Here is a 22,511-nt window from a genome sequence, read left to right as displayed (position 1 = left end):
TTTATAGCGAGATACACTCAAGTCTCGCGGCCCCAGCTGAGGAGCAATTTGAATGAGATGTAGCCGCTCCAAGGGGAAAAGGGGGGAGGGGGAGAAGGGGAAGGGGTGACAGAAAGCTTACAACGTTTGGGACAGAGGTGCATGCTTCATTCACAAGACACATTGGAGAGAGAATTTTTAAAAACTGGCAAACACAGCTAAAGTAGTTACACATAGGTGATTGACAATTCATGCGGTAAACAATTTTTTAAATACAGTCGTTAAAACTATTTAATACAAAACGAAATGAATAGTCCAGTAGTACGCTGTGGTTGTACTATTTATTCCAGTCGGTTATAGACCCACAAAACCGGTTTCGCAACTCCTAAGAACCATTTTGTGGTAATATAAATGTTATGTCATATGGTGTGGGGAGTAGTTACAGATTGTCACAGGATATCAGATGGCGTAGCTAGGCCAAGTTCTCGTCCCTCCTTAACTGATAAGAAAACATCATCAATGATGAATGTTACATCTAAAGCGAAACAACAGAATTAGGAATGAGAACTGATCCTTGATTGGAAGTCAGTGAGGCAGTAACTCAATAAAAAGAGATGGCGTGGAACAAGTGGCATAAACGGGACTAATCTCTGTTAAAATCATGAACCGTAATCGCTTTACCGATTAAAATCTTACTTGTCGGCCTGCGTTAAGCAAACAGTGCCCCTAATACATGTTATCCATCGAAGTACTGGGCCCTATAGTGACTGAAGAATAAAACAAACATAACGATGAAAATTAGTAAAATTAATGTGTTGAAATCTACTGAAATTACTTTAACTGTTTAGGGTGGCGACCAGAGGCCGAAAGGAAGGTGCTTGCACTGCCGTTCAAACTTACCAAAAGTCGAGGCGCGCTTGTGTGTGTGCCACCAGCATAGGAGCTGACAACATAAGGTACGAGAGTCCAATGTGTTGTCAAAGCGTGTGCTGTGGCTGGGTACTGAGGCGGTGACGGAAACTGAACCAACGCAGCCAACACGTAAAATACGAAAAGATCGACGATAGCGCTCTGCTGAGAAACTGCGGTCACCACGCGAACTGTTATACTTGGCTCTCTGTGTTACATGACATTGAATCCGGATAACACTAATATAACGATCTTGCTAACATGGACTGCATATTTCTGCATCATTGAAGCAGTGTATACAGGGTGAAAAGTATTTAAACCGACAAACTCTGGGAGGTTTTAGGGGACATCAAAACAAATATTTTTCCCCAATGTCATTTTTTCCTATAAGGAGTATTTAAACCGGTAGAGGAAGATTTCTCTGGTTGCAGATTAATTAAACCAACAAATACTTTTCCATTTTTTATGACCAAGAGAGAACACATTAACACAACAAAATTTCAGTTACAGTAGATTTTCAAAAATGCCTCCATTGACACGTAAACAAACGTTACACCATGGGATCATGTTCTGTCTGAGACGAGCAAAAACCCCAGGAGTATCCTGACTTGTTCTTGCTACTGCTACTATCCAGGCAACCAGATCCTCTTCTGATGCAACAGGAGTTGTGAAAACAAGTTTGCGCATCTCTCCCCATGTAACGCCGGAAATGCATATCCTCCTATTTCCATCTATTGTACTATAATTTTTTCCTATTTTTGTTACCTGAATATATGACATTTCTGTGTCTTTACATATTGTAATTGTCTTACTATTTGTATATATATATTTATGCATTTATGTCGATGTATAATTGGTTTGTTTCGTAAATATTATTTGTATTTTACGCTGGGTCTTGCCTAGGGCAAACTGCCATCGAACGATTACATCGATAGGTCGTGTGAAGAATCAAAGTGTGTAGGACCTTTGGTAGTGTTAACTCTGCCGCGTGGAGCGCGGGCAGAGCATGAGAGAGTCTGGCTGGAGTAGCGAGTGGAGCAGGTGTGTGGTGTGAAGCTCCCGCGAGTTGCCGCGCTTTCGGGGTTTGGCAGCATGTAATTGCGCTCGACTTGCGATGATAGTTTCTGACATGGCGTCGCGGACGGGAAGCATTAGCTGGCGCACATCAAGAGCCCGTTTCGTCTGGTGACCGTGTCGAGAAGAAGGCGCGCCAACATCCAGCTTCTGCAACAGCGACGGCCGACAATGAGTGACTGTCGCCACATCCTCGATCGACGGCTTCAAACCTTCAATCAACCAACAAGGAAGACTGGAAGCACGTAAAGTTTTAGAACTGTATGGCAGACCTCAACTTTTCAAACTTTTAAAATTGTTGCATCACAAAATTACAGCTACTTAACATGAACCTTTGTTGCTCATTGTCCCAATCGCATTACCAAGCAGGGTGCCTTCCTTTTCCGAAATGAACCCGAATGTCGTTGAAATTCAAACGCCAGCATAATTCCATTTCACTGCTTTAATTTCAAAGTTCAATTAAAGTATTCATAGCTGGCTACAATACTTAGATTACACAAGCACAAATTAAGAGTGCTAGTTTTGTTACCATATTTTAGCTTACCTGTGACTGCAGCTCAGCTTGGTACGTACTAAATTTTACTATTGTTAATTGTTCAGAATCATTTAATTCAAGTTCAAAGTTAAATCTCTTATTTCTAAATTGCGTAGATTCAAGTAGCTTTTGAAATGATTGTTGAGGTAGCCCAAGACTAACCGTATTTTACTGAATTTCGATATGCTTCAGCAACAAAGCTCAATATTAGTTTCAGTCACTAAATTAACTTTCAATTTTCCGGTTTTATTAATTCGTTTGCTAAATTAAGTCAGAGTGTAGCGAAATTTATTACTTCTGACAAACTTTCAGTTTTCACACTACACTTGTCAACCTTCAGTTGCCACGCTTCTAGTGCTAATTATATGTGTAATAATCTTTCTTTTTCAGTTACTATAGTAATTGTCCTTAGGACTGGCGACCGTAATTTCCCCCAAATCTCAAATATCTAATTACCGCTAGTTGATCGTTAACGGAACGCCCGCACATTTACTTTCTTTATTAACTTTACCCCTATTTCAAAATTAATTTCCACCAGTTTCATTAGCATTTTTCCTTTCATTTAGATGTAACCCTTTCCTCCCTCTTTACCGACAAATTAACCTCGGTGACGAATGCTTTTCCCAAATTTCCATTAGGTACACGCGGTTTAATTTTTCACTGTCATTTAGGTCGATAAGTGAGGGGGAGGTTACACCCACACAAAAAAGTCCAGAGGGGACATATCTGGGGATCGAGCGGGCCATGGTACAGGACCACCTCTGCCAATCGACGTTTCTGGGAACCGTCGGTCCAGGAATCGACGCACACGACGACTGAAATGTGCCGGCGCCCCGTCGTGTTGGAACCATATGCGTTGTTTTGTAGGGAGTGGGACGTCTTCCAGCAATTCTGGCAATGCTCTGGCTAGAAAATTGTAATAGTGCCTGCCTTTTAATGGTCTAGGTAGCAGATACGGCCCAATTAAAGAAGCCACAACAACACCGTGTCACACATTAACGAAGAACAGCACTTGATGAGCGCTAGTGACTGTGGCAAGTGGGTTATCCTCACCCCAAACAAGCGAATTGTGCATGTTGAAGACTCCATCACTCCCGAACGTTGCTTCATCGGTAAACAACACAGAGGATGGAAATGTAGGACGCATTTCACACTGTTCCAGGTACCACTGCGAAAACGGTGCTCTGGGTGGACAATCAACTGGTTCCAGGTTGTGGACACGCTGTAAGTGAAGGACGGCTCCCGAAGGACTGTTCTTACATTCGTCTGATTCGTTCCCATGTTACGTGCAATTGCACGATTGCTGATTGAAGGATCCCGCTCCACATGCTCCAAGAGAGCTTCCTCAAATTGCAGCGTTCTTACCGTACGGCGGCGTCGCTGTCCAGGTAGTGTGCTAAATTACTCGGTCTCACGCAGACGTTGGTACACAGCAGCAAAGGTCGTATGATGCGGGATCCGGCGATTAGGATGTTGTTGTTGATAAACCAGCTGGGCAGCTCGTCCGTTGTAGTGAGCTGCGTAGTACGCACCAACTATATCAGTGTACTCACTCTAGGTGTATCGCTCCATTAGCAAACAGAGACAATGCACTACTACACTGGTGGACAGCAGTTGCCTACAACTGAAGAGTGTAATACGCCCTATAACAACTGAAAATCGTAATACGGCCTCCACCGGTTTAAATAATCCTTATAGGAAAAAAAGACATTAGGGAAAAATATTTGTTTTGATGTCCCTTACAACCTCCCAGAGTTTGTCGGTTTAAATACTTTTCACCCTGTACATTAAATGAACTAAATGACCTCCAAACGACCGACAGTGGGAGTAAATATCAATATACCATGAAAGAGTTTCAATAAGCTAACCAATTGGTGAGATTCTGAGATTCCCAACTTCAAAAATTTGGATACTCAAAATTGGTCAATAAAGCTTGGTGTCTTAACTCCGTTTCTTTATTGAAAGTATTATCAGGGGACTGCCTTACAGACTTTTATTTTTTATATATCACCTCAAGCACACAGAGGCTAACACGGCGGCCTGTTATCATCTTGCTGTACCTCTAGCTCAGGAATAGGAATCACACAATGAAGGCTTTCACGACCGGATCGTACTGTTGTTGCTAATTCTTCCGGGTTATATGGCCGTGGTCCATGGAATTCTTCTATTCCTAACGTTTCATCCAATACTACGTTGGACATCTTCAGAGGTATGGCTGGACCAGCCACACCTCTGAAGATGTCCAACGTAGTATTGGATGAAACGTTAGGAATAGAAGAATTCCATGGACCACGGCCATATAACCCGGAAGAATTAACAACAACAGTACCATCCGGTCGTGAAAGCCTTCATTGTGTGATTGGCTGGACCAGCCATACCCCTGAAGATGTCCAACGTAGTATTGGACGAAACGTTAGGCATAGAAGAATTCCATGGACCACGGCCATATAACCCGGAAGAATTAGCAACAACAGTACCATCCGGTCGTGAAAGTCTTCATTGTGTGATTGGCTGGACCAGCCATACCCCTGAAGATGTCCAACGTAGTATTGGACGAAACGTTAGGAATAGAAGAATTCCATGGACCACGGGCATATAACGTGGAAGAATTGTCAACAACAGGAATTGGAATTATTTTTCTTATAAAATGCCGTTCTTAGTTATTTCTCCGAACGCTACATTAGAATCACGAGGAGAAAGTGATCACGAGCACACTGAGAACTAGATAGAGTTTTCTCTAATCACATACTGTCATCAATATTTCCATTGTTACTCCAGGCATTGTGCCAGCTCTTAGTTGAAAAATGACTGATTTTTAAATAATCTTTTTTCTAGTGATTAGTTTGATGGATCTCTCTGCAAACCTGTTCTTTTCTTGACATAATGCATTGCAAACAACCACCTGTGACAACACAGCTTTATTCCTCTATCGTTTTCGGTTCACGAAACCGTCGTCATTAGAGGGCTGCACCAATAAACATGGTGTAGGATACACCGACAAACGTAAAGTGTTCTGAAAACTGAGAGTCGTACGGTAATTTACAAAGCTGGACATGGATGGATTATACACAAACACCAGTACACTATCACCTCACTATAAAGTTGCCTCTGTCTTGGGTCATACAGTACTTGGAAATCATAGCAGAAGATCAGGATCGCAAATTTCTGATATGCTAATCATAATCATTAGCTTACGTCTTATATTATGGCCGAGCGATATAGATAGTATAAGCAGAACTCACAAATATATATGACCATCAAGAATCAAACAGCGTCGTCAGGAATGATCATAGGCTATAAAGTCTGCTGTTCCGGAAGCGTAAACACATCATTACAAATCAATATACACTGAAAAGCCAAAGAAACTATCTAATACGGTATAGGGTCCCACTGAGCTCGTAGACGTGCCGCGGGACGATGCGGCGTCGACTCGACTGATGTCTAAAGTAGTGCTGGAGGGAACTGACACCATGAATCCTGCAGGGCTGTTCACAAACCCTAAGAGTAATAGGGGCGGAGATCTCTTCTGAACAGCATGCTGCAAGACATCCCAGATATACTCAATAATGCTCATGTCTGTGGGGTTTGGTGGCCAGAGGAAGTGTTTAAACTCAGAAGAGTATTCCTGGAGCCACTCTGTAGCAATTCTTACGTCTGGGATGTCGCGCTGTCCTTCTGGAATTTCCCAAAAAATGGTTCAAATGAGTACTATGGGACTTAACTTCTGAGGTCATCAGTCCCATAGAACTTAGAACTACTTAAACCTAACTAACCTGAGGACATCACAAACATCCATGCTCGAGGCAGGAATCGAACCTGCGACCATAGCGGTCGCGCGGTTCCAGACTGTAGCGTCTAGAATCGCTCGGCCACCCTGAATTTCCCAAGTCCGTCGGAATGCACAGTCGACATTTATGGATGCAGGTAATCACACAGGATGCTTACGTCCACGTCATCTGTCAGAGTTATATCTAGACGTATCAGGGGTCCCACATCACTCCAACGGCACACTCCCCACACCATTAGAGAACCTCCACCAGCTTGAACAGTCGCCTGCTGACATGCAGGGCCCATGGATTCATCAGGTTGTCTCCATATCCGTACACGTCCATTAGCTCGATGCAACTTGAAACGAGACCCCGTCCGACCAGGCAACATGTTTCGAATAGTCATCAGTCCAACGTCGGTGTTGACGGGCCTAGACAAGGCGTAAAGCTTTGAGTCGTGCAGTCATCGAGGGCACACGTGTGAGCCTTCGCCTTCAAAAGCACATATCGATGATTTAGCACGCTGACACTTGTTAATGGACCAACATTGAAATCTGCAGCAATTTGCGAAAGAATTGCACTTATGTCACATGGAACGACTCTCTTGAATCGTCGCTGGTCCCCTTTTTGCAGGAACTTTTCGGCCGCAACGGTGTCGGCGATTTGATGTTTTACCGGGTTCCTGATTTTCACGGTACACTCGTGAAATGGTCGTACTGGAAAATCCCCACCTAATTGCTACCTTGGAGATGCTGCGTCCCATCACTCTTGCGCCGACTGTACCACCACGTCCAAACTCTCTTAAATCTCATAACGTTTCATTGTAGCAGTAGTAAGCGATCTAACAGCTGCGCCAGACACTTGGGTTGCCGACTGAATGTTTACGTATCTCTGAATGGCTTTTGCCATTTTCTTTGGCGCTTCAGTGTATGTATTGTAAGTAGGCTGTTTATGTTTCCTTCTTGGCAACGTTTCGTAGCGCTCCGTATGAAAATCACTGGCTGTGCTGTTTTATGTTTTCTTATTGGCAACGTTACGTAGCGCTCTGTACGAAAATCACTGGCTGTGCTGTGTGCAGTCTGTGGCTAGTTTGCATTGTTGTCTGCCATTGCAGTGTTGGGCAGCGGCAGCGCAGTTGGAGGTGAGCCGCCAGCAGTGGTGGATGTGGGGAGAGAGATGGCGGAGTTTGTAAGACTGGATGTCATGATCTGTTATGTATATTATGATTTTTCAACACTATTAAGGTAAATACATTGTCTGTTCTCTACTAAAATCTTTCATTTGCTGCATTAATTGCAGTAATAATGTATTAGTGTCTGGAATTTGTTCCTCTATGCATTTCGGCAGTGCATTTGCACCGGCAGCATTCACATTTTGACAAGCAGAAAATGTGTTTTGACTTATTTGAGAAAACGGTGAGGCCCCAAAACCTGAATCTACAGTATTTGCAAGACTGTGTCCCGTCATTTCGGATTCCTGAGGCGAGCTGTTGCCGACCGATCGATTGATAATGCTTCCCTGTTCACTAATTGTTTCACTGTCTAGGCCATTATTTGCCGCCCGCTCCATTTCCCTATGCACAATTATCAAATTACTACCTTTAATGTCTGTTAATTCATTACACAGTGGTGCTGGTAAGCTACGCGTGTCGTCACTATTATTTCTCAGTTTACTTTGGAGCCTAGTGTTACGTTTTTTACACGCCATTGTTGTCACAATATTTCACATGATAACACAGAAAAGCACAATTTGAAGAGCAAAAATAAGAGAACACATTAACATAGCACTGAAAATAATATGTAGTTAATTGCAAGCGCAGCTGCGAAATACTTGGTGCAAATCTACATGCATGCCACAACTGCTTTACTGTACAACAATGAAAGACTGCAACTACAAAGGAGATTCTCTCTACAATTACGCGCTAGCAATAAACAAAAGCTACACTAATTACACAAACTACAAGAAAAAATCGGAAGATTCCAGTGAGGTATCATCGGCTAAGGGTCGACATATGAAACGTCCCCTTTGTACAATTATACATAAGACTGTGCTTAACCTGACACACAAAATTTTTTGCGCAACGCAATCTGACTTTCAAAAATCCCTACAAAAGAATGGCCCTGACTAACATTAATCTATACCTTTCATAAATCACTTACCTCACCAAAAATCCTCGTTACTCGAACTGCTGCAAAACAGCGAGCGCCACTACTGCCAGCTAAATAAAAGATTCAAACTACGGAAGGCACTAACTACTGATAGGCATAGTTAGGAAATGAAAGATTTTAGTAGAGAACAAAGAATGTATTTACCTTAATAGTGTTGAAAAATCATAATATACATAACAGATCATGACATCCAGTCTTACAAATTTCCAAACTCCGCCATCACTCTCCCCACATTCACCACTGCTGGCGGCTCACCTCCAACTGCGCAACGCTACGCGCTGTTCACATCCAGCTGCCGCTGCCCAACATTACAATGGCAGACAACAATGCAAACTAGCCACAGACTGCACACAGCACAGCCAGTGATTTTCGTACAGAGCGCTACGTAACGTTGCCAATAAGAAAACATAAAACAGCACAGCCAGTGATTTTCATACAGAGCGCTACGTAACGTTGCCAATAGGAAAACATAAACAGCCTACTTACAGTATTAAACTAAACTCCCTCTAATAGGCCTCGGGAGTCCCAGTGGCACCGACCGACCGCCAGTTGGCATCAGGGGATGGGGATATGGAGGGGATGTGGACGGCTTACTGTTCTCGTGGCCTATGTCAGTTTTCGTGGCCGACGCCCCTACTTCTGTATCAAGTAGCACCTGAACTGGCCTCAAAAGGGCTTAGTTCACCGCGCTTGCCAAATTTACATCCAGTTAAAGAAGAGAACTGAAAAGGATAAAAATTGCAGCGACATTTTTACGCAAGATTTAACATATTAATGTGGCCTTTGTTTTTCTAAAACGAGTAGACTAATAAAAATAATATGTGTGCAATCACCTTTATCTAAAAAGAGCTGCTTAGGCCACAGATAGACTGCCAATACATTTCACACTATAAGTAGACATCAGCAGTTAATAATATACAATACTAAAGCTAATAATGCATCGATTTACGATCAAGGTATTAAATTACGAGCTACGGCCTTGCCGCAGTTGTAACACCGGTTCCCGTCAGATCACCGAAGTTAAGCGCTGTCGGACTGGGCTAGCACTTGGATGGGTGGCCATCCGGTCTGCCGAGCGCTGTTGGCAAGCGGGGTGCACTGAGCCCTTGTGAGGCAAACTGAGGAGCTACTTGATTGAGAAGTAGCGGTTCCGGTCTCGTAAACTGAGACACGGCCAGGAGAGTGGTGTGCTGGCCACATGCCCCTCCATATCCGCATACAGTGACACCTGTGGGCTGAGGATGACACGGCGGCCGGTCGGTGCTGATGGGTCCACCAGGGTCTGTGGACGGAGATTATTAAATGACAAGCTAGTCGAATATCGTATGCGTCTGTTCTTTGCTCTTTAGTTAATAATAAGTAAAAGTGTTCCATCACCTATAAAATTAACGTTTATCACATCTCTACGAATACATGGCCAAAAAACACATTAAATGGCAGCCTCTTAATGCTAACAGACTTATTGTTTGAAAGCGAATAGCTAGCGCTTACCAATAGGCTAAGGAAATCCTGTACAATTACAGTTGAAGACTTGTGTGTTTTTAAAAGATATTTTGTGTATGGGAGGAAACATTAAGCAGGTTGGAAAACTTTTGTCCTACTACATTAAGCATTAAATAGCAACCTTTTCCTTTAAAATGATTGCACTAGTTAAATTGTATTAAAACTACTGATACCAACATATCGGTACCTGATACTCAGGTCACAAGCATAATGGACTCAAGATAAAAAGAAGTCATATAACTCACTCAGTTATCTTCATGAGGTACAAACAACTGAATGTGTCTTGTCAGTGATTCCAATCATGTATCACACCTAAATAATACATACGTAGTCTAATCAGACGATAAACAGAAATCAATAGTTAATAGTATCCAGTATTACAGCTGTTTAGTACATCAGTTTACGTTCCAGGTATAATTTGGCCACCGAGTTCGTTTCTGCGTAACTATTGAAACTTACAGCTACTTGAACCTGTTCACGGTAGTCTAACTTTCGTCACCCTCTAAATTTTATACCCCCTGTAATTCCCCCAACTACCAAATAGACCACATCTTGACTACTCATTATCTCCCTACCGATTCCTTCTTTTAGCTAAGTTTTGGTCTCGCCTTCCCGATTCGATGCAGGACCTCGTCAATAGTTATCCGACCTACCCATCTATCTTCAACATCCTTCAACAACGCTTCACTTCAAAACCTTCAGTTCATTTTGTTAGAAATTGGAAGTATAAACAACCTTTCCCGTCAACACTGGGTGCCACCTGAAGCATTAGGAATGCAGTATTATATTATTTTCTACAGAGTAATGTGTGTTCACCTGAAACTTACTAGCGTATTAAAGTTTGGTGCTTGATCGGGGCTCGAAGGTGTGACCTCTGTCTTTAGTGGGCAAGTACTCTTCCCACATTCGATTCCCCGAAATATATGTCACTAATTAATTTGTGGTTGAGGACTATACCACCTTTAACTGTGACTTGTAATTTTACATGTACGAGGGAGTGCTGAAAAGTAATGCCTTTGAATTTTTTGTGTGAAAACTCTTAAAGGTTTTTTAAAAAACAAACGTTATTAATATTCTACATATCTTCATGGCTACATATTTATTGCTCAACATAGTCAGCCAGGCGGGGAACAAATTTCTGCTAACGAGAGACTAGTTTGTTGATACCGCCACTGAATAACGTTTGACTTTGTTGATGGTCCCACAAACTTACCAGTGCTTCTACCGCTTCATCACCATCAAAGTAAAGTGCTCGAATGTGTTCAAAAAGTTTTGGAAACAGGATGAGGCCGGGTCATGATTCTATGGAGGATGATCGAGGACAGTAAACCCAAACCTTCGATTGTTGCAGATGTTGCAGCGGTCCTGTGGGATCTGACATTGTCATGATAAAGGAGAGAGAGCTCCTTGTATGGGCGGACTGTTCCAATTCGAAAGACGATTACAGCACCCGGTTTCCCACGCACTGCCATGGTTACTTTACACACCACCACACCACAGCGCCGGGCGTTGTGGCCGGGTGGTTCTAGGCGCTTTAGTCCGGAACCGCGCTGCTGCTACGGTCGCAGGTTCGAATCTGCCTCGGGCATGGATGTGTGTGATGTTCTTAGGTTAGTTAGGTTTAAGTACACTACTGGCCATTAAACTGCTACACCAAGAAGAAATGCTGATGATAAACGGGTATTCATTGGACAAATTGATTGTCCAAGTCAGCTGATAGGTATTCCTGCTTAAGGGAAGTCTCTCTAACAAAGAAACCACTTTCTACAAAGCTTGGGTATCCGATTAATGAGGGAATTAGTATATTTCATCAAAATATACAAGGTATTAGAGATAAAGCTAGTGAACTGCTTATAGATGTTGACTCTGAAATTATTGGTATATCTGAACACTTCTTAAATAAGGAGATAATTCAGAGGCTTCCTTTACCAGGATACAGGTTGGCTGGCTGCTTTTCGAGGAGCTCTTTGCGGTGTGGGGGAGTAGCCATGTATGTGAAAAACGGTATCCCATTTGAGTCAGTTGATGTTTCAAAGTACTGCACTGAAAAGGTGTTTGAATGTTGTGCAGGTGTGGTTAAATTTAGTGGAGCTAAACTTCTTACTGTTGTTATTTATAGATCCCCAGACTCCGATTTCACAACATTTTTGCTAAAGCTAGAGGAGGTTCTTGGTTCACTTTATAGGAAATACAAAAAGTTTGTTATATGTGGTGACTTCAATATTAATTGTATAAGTGATTGTGCAAGGAAAAGGATGCTGGTAGACCTCCTTAATTCATATAATCTTATGCAAACCGTATTCTTTCCAACGAGAGTGCAAGGGAACAGTAGAACAACCATAGACAATATTTTTGTTCATTCGTCATTATTAGAAGGGCATTCTGTTAGCAAAAAGGTGAATGGCCTTTCAGATCATGATGCACAAATTTTAAGTCTCAAAGATTTTTGTGCTGCAACACATGTTAAATATAGTTACCAACTTTTTAGGAAATCTGATCCAGTTGCTGTACAGACTTTTGTAAACCTTATCAAGGAACAAGAGTGGCAAGATGTTTATAGTGCTGATACAGTAGACGATAAATATAATGCTTTCCTCAAGACTTTTCTCGTGCTCTTTGAAAGTTGCTTTCCGTTAGAACGTTCAAGACAGGGTACTAGCACAAACAGGCAGCCTGGGTGGCTGACTAAAGGGATAAGAATATCTTGTAGAACAAAGTGGCAATTATATCAAAACGTTAGAAACAGTCACAATCTAAATGCAGCAGCCCATTACAAACAGTATTGTAAGGTGCTTAAAAAGTTATTAGGAAGGCAAAAAGTATGTGGTATGCAGATAGAATAGCTAAGTCTCAGGATAAAATTAAAACTATATGGTCAGTCGTAAAGGAAGTTGCTGGTCTGCAGAGACAGATCGAGAAAATAGAATCAGTGCGTAGTGGGGATGTCCGTGTTACTGATAAGTCGCATATATGTACAGTACTTAATAATCACTTTCTGAATATAGCAGGTGAACTAAATAGAAACCTAGTCCCAACAGGGAATCATATAGCACTCTTAGAAAAACGTGTTCCGAGACTGTTACCTGAAATGCTCCTCCATGATACTGACAAGAGGGAGATTTAGTTAATAATTAAATCACTAAAGACCAAGAACTCTCATGGATATGACGGGGTATCTAGCAGAATACTGAAGTATTGTTCCACGTATGTTAGCTCAGTACTTAGCCATATCTGTAACTTTTCCTTTAGGAGTGGTCGGTTTCCTGTCCGATTAAAGTACTCGGTAGTGAAGCCACTTTATAAAAAGGGAGACAGGGATAATGTTGACAATTACAGAACTATTTCTATGCCATCGGTGTTTGCTTAAGTTATCGAAAGGGTTGTATATACAAGGTTACTGCAGCATTTAAATTCACATAATTTGCTGTCAAATGTACAGTTTGGTTTTAAAAATGGCTTAACAACTGAAAATGCTATAGTCTCTTTTCTCTGTGAGGTTTTCGACGGATTAAATAAAAGGTTGCGAACGTTAGGTGTTTTCTTTGATTTAACGCAGGCTTTTGACTGTGTTGACCACAAAATATTACTGCAGAAGTTGGAACATTATGGAGTAAGGGGAGTAGCTTACAATTGGTTCGCCTCCTACTTTAAGAACAGAAAGCAGAAGGTAATCCTCCGCAATATTGAGAGTGGTAATGATGTTCAGTCCCAATGGGGCACTGTTATATGGGGCGTTCCCCAAGGGTCGGTGCTGGGGCCACTGCTGTTTCTTATTTATATAAATGATATGCCTTCTAGTATTACAGGTGATTCAAAAATATTTCTGTTGCTGATGACACCACCTTGGTAGTGAAGGATCTTGTGTGTAATATTGAAACATTATCAAATAATGTAGTTCATGATATAAGTTCGTGGCTTGTGGAAAATAATTTGATGCTAAATCACAGTAAGACTCAGTTTTTACAGTTTCTAACTCACAATTCAACAAGAACTGACATTTTAATCAGACAGAATGGGCATGTTATAACCGAGACGGAACAGTTCAAGTTCCTAGGCGTATGGATAGATAGTAAGCTGTTGTGGAAAGCCCATGTTCAGGATCTTGTTCAGAAATTAAATGCCGCTTTATTTACAATTAGAACAGTATCTGAAATAAGTGACATTTCAACACGAAAAGTAGTATACTTCGCATATTTTCATAGGCTTATGTCATATGGTATTATTTTTTGGGGTAATTCTTCTGATTCAAAAAGGGTATTTTTGGCTCAAAAACGGGCTGTTCGAGCTATGTATGGTGTAAGTTCGAAAACCTCTTGTCGACCCCTATTCAATAGTCTGGGAATTTTGACATTGCCCTCACAGTATGTATTTTCTTTAATGTCGTTTGTTGTTAGCAATATTAGCTTATTCCCAAGAGTTAGCAGCTTTCCCTCAGTTAATACTAGGCAGAAATCAAATCTGCATGTGGAATGCACTTCCTTGACTCTTGTGCAGAAAGGAGTGCAGTATTCTGCTGCATCCATTTTCAATAAGCTACCACAAGAACTCAAAATCTTAGCGGTAGCCCAAACACTTTTAAGTCTAAACTGAAGAGTTTCCTCATGGCTCACTCCTTCTATTCTGTCGAGGAGCTCCTGGAAGAGCTAAAAAATTAAGCAAATTCCAGTGTTACATTCTTGATTTCCTTTATTTAAACTAACGACTTGTCGCCTGAATATGTTTCTTATATTTCAATTCATCTGTTTCTACAATCGTGTTATAATTTCATGTATTGACTCGTTCCATGACTATGGAGACTTCTCCTAAATGTGGTCCCACGGAACAATAAATAAATAAATAAATAAATAAATATATTATACTAGAACAGACATGTGATTACATTTTCACGCAATTTGGGTTCATAAATCCTGAGAAACAAGTACCCAGAACAACCACCTCTGGCCGTAATAACGGCCTTGATACGCCTGGGCATTGAGTCAAACAGAGCTTGGATGGCGTGTACAGGTACAGCTGCCCATGCAGCTTCAACACGATACCACAGTTCATCAAGAGTAGTGACTGGCGAATTGTGACGAGCCGGTTGCTCGGCCACCACTGACCAGATGTTTTCAATTGGTGAGAGATCTGGAGAATGTGCTGGCCAGGGCAGCAGTCGAACATATTTTGTATCCAAAAAGGCCCTTACAGGATCTGAAACATGGGGTCGTGCATCATCCTGCTGAAATGTAGGGTTTCGCAGGGACCGAATGAAGGGTAGAGCGACGGGTCGTAACACATCTGATATGTAACGTCCACTGTTCAAAGTGCCGTCAATGCGAACAAGAGGTGACGAGACGTGTAACCAATGGCAGCCGATACCATCACGCCTGGTGTTACTCCCGTATGGCGGTGACGAATACACGCTTCCGATGTGCGTTCAGCGCGATGTCGCCAAACACGGATGCGACCATTATGATGCTGTAAACGGAACCTTGATTCATCCGAAAAAATGACGTTTTGCCATTCGTGCACCGAGGTTCGTCGTCGCGTGCACCATCGCCGGCGCTCCTGTCTGTGATGCAGCGTCAAGAGTAAAGGCCGGTTCCCACTAGGGCTGCCGCGCGTCAAAACCGCGCGTCAGCGGCGTGGTTGCCATGGAAACGGCGTCAGCGGCACGGCGCGGCGGGCTCTGCGTCGCGGTTTGCCCATGTCGAACCGCTTACGCTGCCGCGTGACGCGCCCGAGGTGCGCGCCGCCAATCACAGAACGCGTTGAGCGTGACGTCAGGTACGCAACCCCGGGCCACAAGAACTTTCGCCGAACCGCTGCCGCGGACGCGGCGGCAGCTATGAAATACTTATCATCCGATTCCAAGGAAATTATTCGGTAGAAAAATTTGATTCTTTGGCATGTTACAGCCTGATATCTTCTCTCAATAAAGGGCCGAATTTCTTTTCGATATTCGTCGTGGTTACTTGCTGTATCGCATTTACGTAAACCTTTACACGAAATTTTAATGAGTGTGCAGATGTAAAAACGCATTGCGTGGACTTTGCGTACAGTTCATTTTAGGTAATACATTATTGCGTATGAAATTTAGTCAACATATCGAAATTGCTTTTAAAGCTGAGAGCAGAACGATAGCTATCACCGCTCTCGAGATATTGAATGATATGTCGGCGGATGGGCTGTGCGGTGACCGTGCGCGGGTCGCTTGCGACGCGACCGGTACTTCGTCCTGCTCGTCGTAAACAATGTGGTTGTATCAACTGCAAATTTCGTAAACGGTTCAAGAAATCTAAATGCGTTTTTTTGCAAACGATAACTTGTAAAAAGTCATGTATTTCGTTGCATGATAAATATCCAAAATCTGTTTATCTACCGAGATATGAAAGAAACTAAGTTTTTCAGAAGGGATAGACGATTTTTTTTAAAAACAGCATTTAATAGCGTGTGGAATGAGAAGTTAAACAGAAACTAATTTGCTGGTATGTCGTAAGATGTAATTTCCTAAGTATCTACAGCTATCGATTATTTCCTTTGGTAAGTAACAAACGTTTTTTTTTTTTTCTTTATCGAGTGTACTTTATTGGTTCAAGGCGCGCTTCGCCTTTTACTTTAAGGCATTTTCGGTGGAATCTAGAATGATTCAGTTTTGTTTTAAATGCATAACTGATTACTTACAGTGAATCGAGTTTTTGGCGGACATATACGTTTCCCCTCACCTGGTCACGTGCTGGAGGTTGAACTAAAACTTAGATTATGGAACATAAGCACATTTTCATGTTCGCTCTTTTTTCTTCTGTCACTAGCTGTAGACATTTTACCGAAAACACTGATTTGAAGTCGTAACTACAGTGTGTTCACCTCATGCCCCTTCCTGTTTGGTTTGTTTATGTACATGTTGCCAACCTAAAGAATTATATGCTGAAATTGTTTGTTTATTTCTGTTCTCCTTATATCTTTATATGTGTGGGGCTAGCCAGTGATAGTTATAGAAAGTTGAAAGTGAATGCAGTAGTTGTCAGACAGTGGTTGAAAGGTTTGGTGTTCAGCTGATTTCAGTTTTGGTTTAAATGTTTTGTGGAGGAGTGCATGGAAGACTAAATTCACTGCTTACATTAACAGATAAAATAGTAGAATAGCATTTGAACAAATGATTATTATCAGAATACTATCACCCAACCCCTTTGTCCTCACTCTTTGACGCCTCATAATATGTCCTGTCAACTTACCCCTCTTGTAGACAAAGTTGTGCCGTAATTTCCTCTTCCTACTCTATTTAAATCCGTACCTCTTCTTTAGTTACAGGATCCTCATGTCTAATCTTCAGCATTCTTATTGATCACCACGTTTTGAAAGCGTCCATTGTCTTCTCGACAGAACTGTTCATCGCCCACGTTTCACTCACAAGGCTGCACCCCACACAAATACCTTCGTAAAATAGTACCCAATCATTACAATTTATATTCCATGTGAACAAATTTTCTTTTTCAGAACGCTTTTCTTGCTATTCACAGTCTTCATTTTATATCCTCTCTACTTCTGCCTTCTCAGTTACTGCTTCCCTTTCAAGTCATTGAAGTCTTAGAAATGCAGTTTGGTTTCTGTACAAGTTGTAGATAATCTTGTGTCCCTGTGTTTTATCGATGACATCTCCAGAGCTTCAAAGAATGTTTTAGTTAAGATTGTCAAAACCTTTCTCTAAACATGCAAATGCTATAAACACAGTTTCGCTGTTCTTCAGTGTGTCTACTTAGTTAAGTGGTAGGATCAGTATTGCCTTGCGTGTTCAGACATCTCACAGGAATCTAACATTGTAATTACGTTACTTTGTACAACCCCTCCCCCTCACCTGTCTACATATTCTTCCACTATCTAGCCTTGTCTTATTTGCTTAGTTCTGGCTTGCCAAATGAGTTCTTGACAGTTGCTTCTCCTTTGAGCAAAGTTTTCTTTGTTCTTTCTCATTTTCATTCCCTTATGTTTTCCTAGTGCAAAATCACGTTGCAATTTTGGACTTTCTGTCAACGTCATGTTTAGACATTTCTATTTCCAATGGCCTACTTTATTTGCTGCATTTTTGTATTTTTCCCTCTTGTCAGATTTAATATTTCACGTTTTATCTAACGATTTCTACTGTACCTTCTTCCCGTTCTCATACTCTGCTAAATTCACCACTTCTTTTGTCAAAGATATCCATTCGTATTCTAGCGGATTCATTCCTCTGTTTCAGTCAGTCGATGCATTACGCTAACTTTAAGATTATCGAAAAACTGTGGGTCTTGACTTATTCAAGTTCCATTTCCTTAATTTGCTACCGTTTGCTGTCTCTTTAGTCGTAAACTGCAGCTCGTAACTAATAAAGTATCGTAGGTTTGCGTCTGCACCGGGAAATGTCTTATAATTTAAAATCTGGTTTCGAAAACTTTGTTCCAAATATGTATTATTCTTTCATGATTCTTAAGCAATGTGCTAGATAGTGAACAATGATGAACGGTAGCCATGAAATCTGTTTATGGTGAAATGAGAAAACATGCATGATAGAATATGTGAAAGAGTACATTGTACAGAAAATGAAAAATTGGTATGTCTTCACCCAACTTCGTCTTCCTCCATGTAGGTGTAAGATATAGTTTTTCAAACGCACCGGGAGTTTCAGTGGGTCCCGCCCTGTACCTCAGTGGCACAGTCCGTCATTGGCTACCGCTTCCAGATGGGAACGCCAATTCCGCGAGCCGCTGGGTCAAAGCGGAAAACGCTTGCCGCTGCCGTTGCCGCACGCCGCTCCGCGCTCTAGTGGGAACCGGCCTTAACCGCAGCCACGGTCTCCGAGCTGATAGTCCATGCTGCTGCAAATGTGTCGAACTGTTCGTGCAGATGGTTGTTGTCTTGCAAACGTCCCCATTTGTTGATTCAGGGATCGAGACGTGGCTGGACGATCCGTTACAGCCATGCGGATAAGATGCCTGTCATCTCGACTGCTAGTGATACGAGGCCGTTGGGATCCAGCACGGCGTTCCGTATTACCCTCCTGAACCCACCGATTCCAAATTCTGCTAACAGTCATTGGATCTCGACCGACGCGAGCAGCAATGGCGCGATACGATAAAACGCAATCGCGATAGGCTACAATGCGACCTTTATCAAAGTCGAAAACATGATGGTACGCATTTCTCCTCCTTACACGAGGTATCACAATAACGTTTCACCGGGCAAAGCCGGTCAAGTACTGTTTATGTGTGAGAAATCGGTTGGAAAATTTCGTCATGTCAGCACGTTGTATGTGTCGCCACCGGGGCCAACCTTGTGTGAATGCTCTGAAAAGCTAATCATTTGCATATCGTAGCATCTTCTTCCTGTCGGTTAAATTTCGCATCTGTAACACGTCATCTTCGTGGTGTGGCAATTTTAATTGTCAGTAGTGTAGAAAATGAGGCCTGGTAGATTGGGTCACAACAAGCATATTTCACAGAGCAACACATGTCTGCATCCCTTAGCGTATGGCATTCGGCTTCGTAGAACAGCACCGCACAACATGCCTTTCGAGCGGTCGTGGAAGCACGACTGCCGTGTAACGATTTCAGTGTGTTTGTGATATCAAGGTAATCGTGACGTCGCACTAACCTTTACTTGCTAACGCTGTTGTCGACATAGTTGCGCATATACCTGAAGGGACAATTCTACTGGGACGTGAACGCGTGTTCGGCTGGGCAAATGCCTTTTTGATAGCGGTCGGCACCTGAGCGCACTGCGGGGTCTGATTCCATCTGGATCTGTTCGTCATCAATCGGGGACATTCTTGTCTTGGTTACTGTGTGGAGCGGACAGAAAATGGAGCTCTATTCTTGGGAGGAAACGGCAGACATGCACTGTGCTTACGGGGCGGCGGATGGAAATGCTCATACTGCCCAACGTTTGTATGTTCAGCGGATTCCGAATCCTCGAGTGCCAGATCCACGCACATTTACTGCCATCCAAAAGTGCCTATGAGAGGCAGGGTGACTTAAGGCACGTTTTCCATTGGCATGTTCTCGTAACGGCACATGTGAATTTAAGGCCTGCATTGAAAGCCAGTGTATTCTTTTTGTGTTACAGGCACGAAGACCTGACGGACGCGATCGTCAACGCACAGTGCGTAAACCAGGACTTGAAGAGGAGGCGTTGGCACTGCCGGAACGCACACTCTCAACAAGCCCGCTACGTGTTGCACGGGAAATGGCAATTGGCAATTTGTGGTAAGGTCTTATGGGACCAAACTGCAGAGGTCATCGGTCCCTAAGCTTACGTACTACTTGATCTGACTTAAACTAACTTACGCTAAGGACAACACACACACCCATGCCTCAGAGAGGACTCGATTCTCAGACGGGGGGAGCCACCCGGGCCGTGACAACACGCCCTACACCGTGCGGCTACCCGCGCGGCTCGGGAAATGGGTGTGAGCCATTCTACAACTGGGCGCGTGTGGTGTTAAGATTATTTGCACCCCTACCGCCTTCAGAAGGTTTACGCCTTTAACCCAGACGATTTTCCACGTGGAACTGAATTCTGAGAGTGGTTTTGCAAAGCTGTGCCATTCATCCGACCTTTCCGTGCCGTGTACTTTTTACGGATGTGGCAGCCTTTACACGACACGGTGTGTTCAATAGCCACAACACTTGTGCGAACGGAAAGATACGCATGCCGTCTTTGTTCGTGCTCATCAAGACCGCTTCGCTGTCAACATTTGGATCGGCTTTGTAGGCAGTAATCTGGTTGGTACACACATGTTCCTCGGCAAGTTAAAGCAAACAGGTACTTAATGCTTTTACAAGAAACTGTGCCAGAGTTGTTGGAACATTTCCACTCAACGTGTGACAGCGAATGTGGTACCAACACGATGGTGCACCTGCGTATTTCTCACATGCATTTGGATGAAACCTCTGGTGACAACTGGATAGGGCGTGGTGGGCCGGTGGTTTATACGTTCCCCCGACGTGTCGCCCACTATGTTTTTGTTCTGGAGACATCCGAAATCTTTTGTCTATGAAACACCCGTTGAGACTGATGAAGAGGTAATAGAGCGAATTATGGCAGCCTTCGATACAATCTCTACCATGCCAGGAGTGTTTGAAAGTCCGACAGTCAGTCCCGCGTCGTCGCACGGTGTGTATTGTGAGGCAACGGGCGAGTTGTGGCGCCCTGGAAATATTATATGTTCGGAATTGGGCTGGCCGCACAGGACGCTCGTCAAAGCCAGGACCCGGCAAAAACACGTGGTGGCAAACGTTAGCCGTACGAGAGGGGTAGCCCAACCGCGTGGTCCAGCCGCATGGCTGGGAATTCCGCTGTGACGAGGACGGTGCTTTGTGTCGATGAAGGAGACGTCTGTGCCGAGAGCTCCAAAGATGGCGGACTTCGTGAAACTATAATGGCAGACATTTCGCAGTTCATAAAGAAATTAATAATAGCCAGAGGAATCATGATACCTCGAAAAGAAACATGTACATTACTATTCTGATGGCGTAATCAGATTTTCAATATCTTTATCAGTGTAAAGTTTAGTATCTGACGGTAAATTACACAAATAACACCCAACAACGAATTTCCAAAATGTAAACGCTTCACCCGATTTAGTCTTCCGACGTATCTTTAGAAAGCTATTAGTATAAACCTAAATTGGTATAAATTACAGTCGTGTAACTTGAATAGTACATAAGTTATTGGAGGTCAAAGTGACCGATTACTATCGATCGCGTCAGGCCATAAGTACTCCACAGCTACATGAAAATACGGTAGCACCATGCTTATAAATATATTGATTGATATATATCTTTATTAATATCCGATATTTACTATTCATGAAGAAACTGGTCAATTATTTACTGTGTTTTAGAAATCACAGAGACATTAGGCTCCTGGCATACCTTATGCTTCTTTTGGTATATCTTTATTTAATAGTTTATGTATTTAATAATGTGTGTTAGCGCATGTTTATGGTCCAGCCGTAGAAATATTTCTTTAATTTCAAGTACTTAAAAGTAAATCTAGTATTTCGAATTTGTTTCATTTTGTTTTTGAGAGTACGTTGCACTGAGGACATAGAGCGAGCGCTCTAGCCAGTCACAGCGCTCGTGAATGGAGAGACTGAATGGAAGTGGGGAGGAGCATCGTTCCCGGAGAGGACAAGGAGCTCTGGAGAGCAGGGCTCAGGACACGGAGCGCCCGCGACGGTACCGCGCCACGTGCGGAGACGCGGTAAAGACTTGGAGAGTGTCGAGCAGTTTGCGCGTCGTCGCGGCAGATAGAAACATTTCGTAGTGCCGACTGGTGTGCTTGTGAGATTTCAGTAGCTTCTACAGTAAAGACGTAGTGTGCGTTTGGAAGTGAATACCTCGCGAGCATTGTTCTTGTTCACAACTAACTACGTGCAGTAGGAATCTATTGTTTCCCTGTCATTCAACTCATATTTCATTTAGCTGCTGGACCATCGACACCAATAAGTGTTTTGCAGAAATTTACTGCATTCTCAAAAGTACTTCTACTATCGTACTCATCATTTAAAGTCATTAAGAGAGTACCTGAAGATTTTATTTAATTGCAATCTTTCATTTA

At 42.7% G+C, this 22,511-nt stretch overlaps 1 pseudogene; it reads left to right on the top strand.

The window, feature by feature from the left end:
• The first annotated feature begins 9,401 nt into the window (after positions 1–9,401).
• LOC126197370 (5S ribosomal RNA) lies at positions 9,402–9,519 on the top strand (annotated as a pseudogene).
• Positions 9,520–22,511: the final 12,992 nt, after the last annotated feature.

Source organism: Schistocerca nitens, chromosome 7, assembly GCF_023898315.1.
Source record: "Schistocerca nitens isolate TAMUIC-IGC-003100 chromosome 7, iqSchNite1.1, whole genome shotgun sequence".
In the NCBI taxonomy this organism is placed as follows: Eukaryota; Metazoa; Arthropoda; class Insecta; order Orthoptera; family Acrididae; genus Schistocerca; species Schistocerca nitens.
The sequence above is the reverse complement of the archived record's forward strand: the minus strand, read 5'-3'. Positions and strand labels throughout refer to the sequence as shown.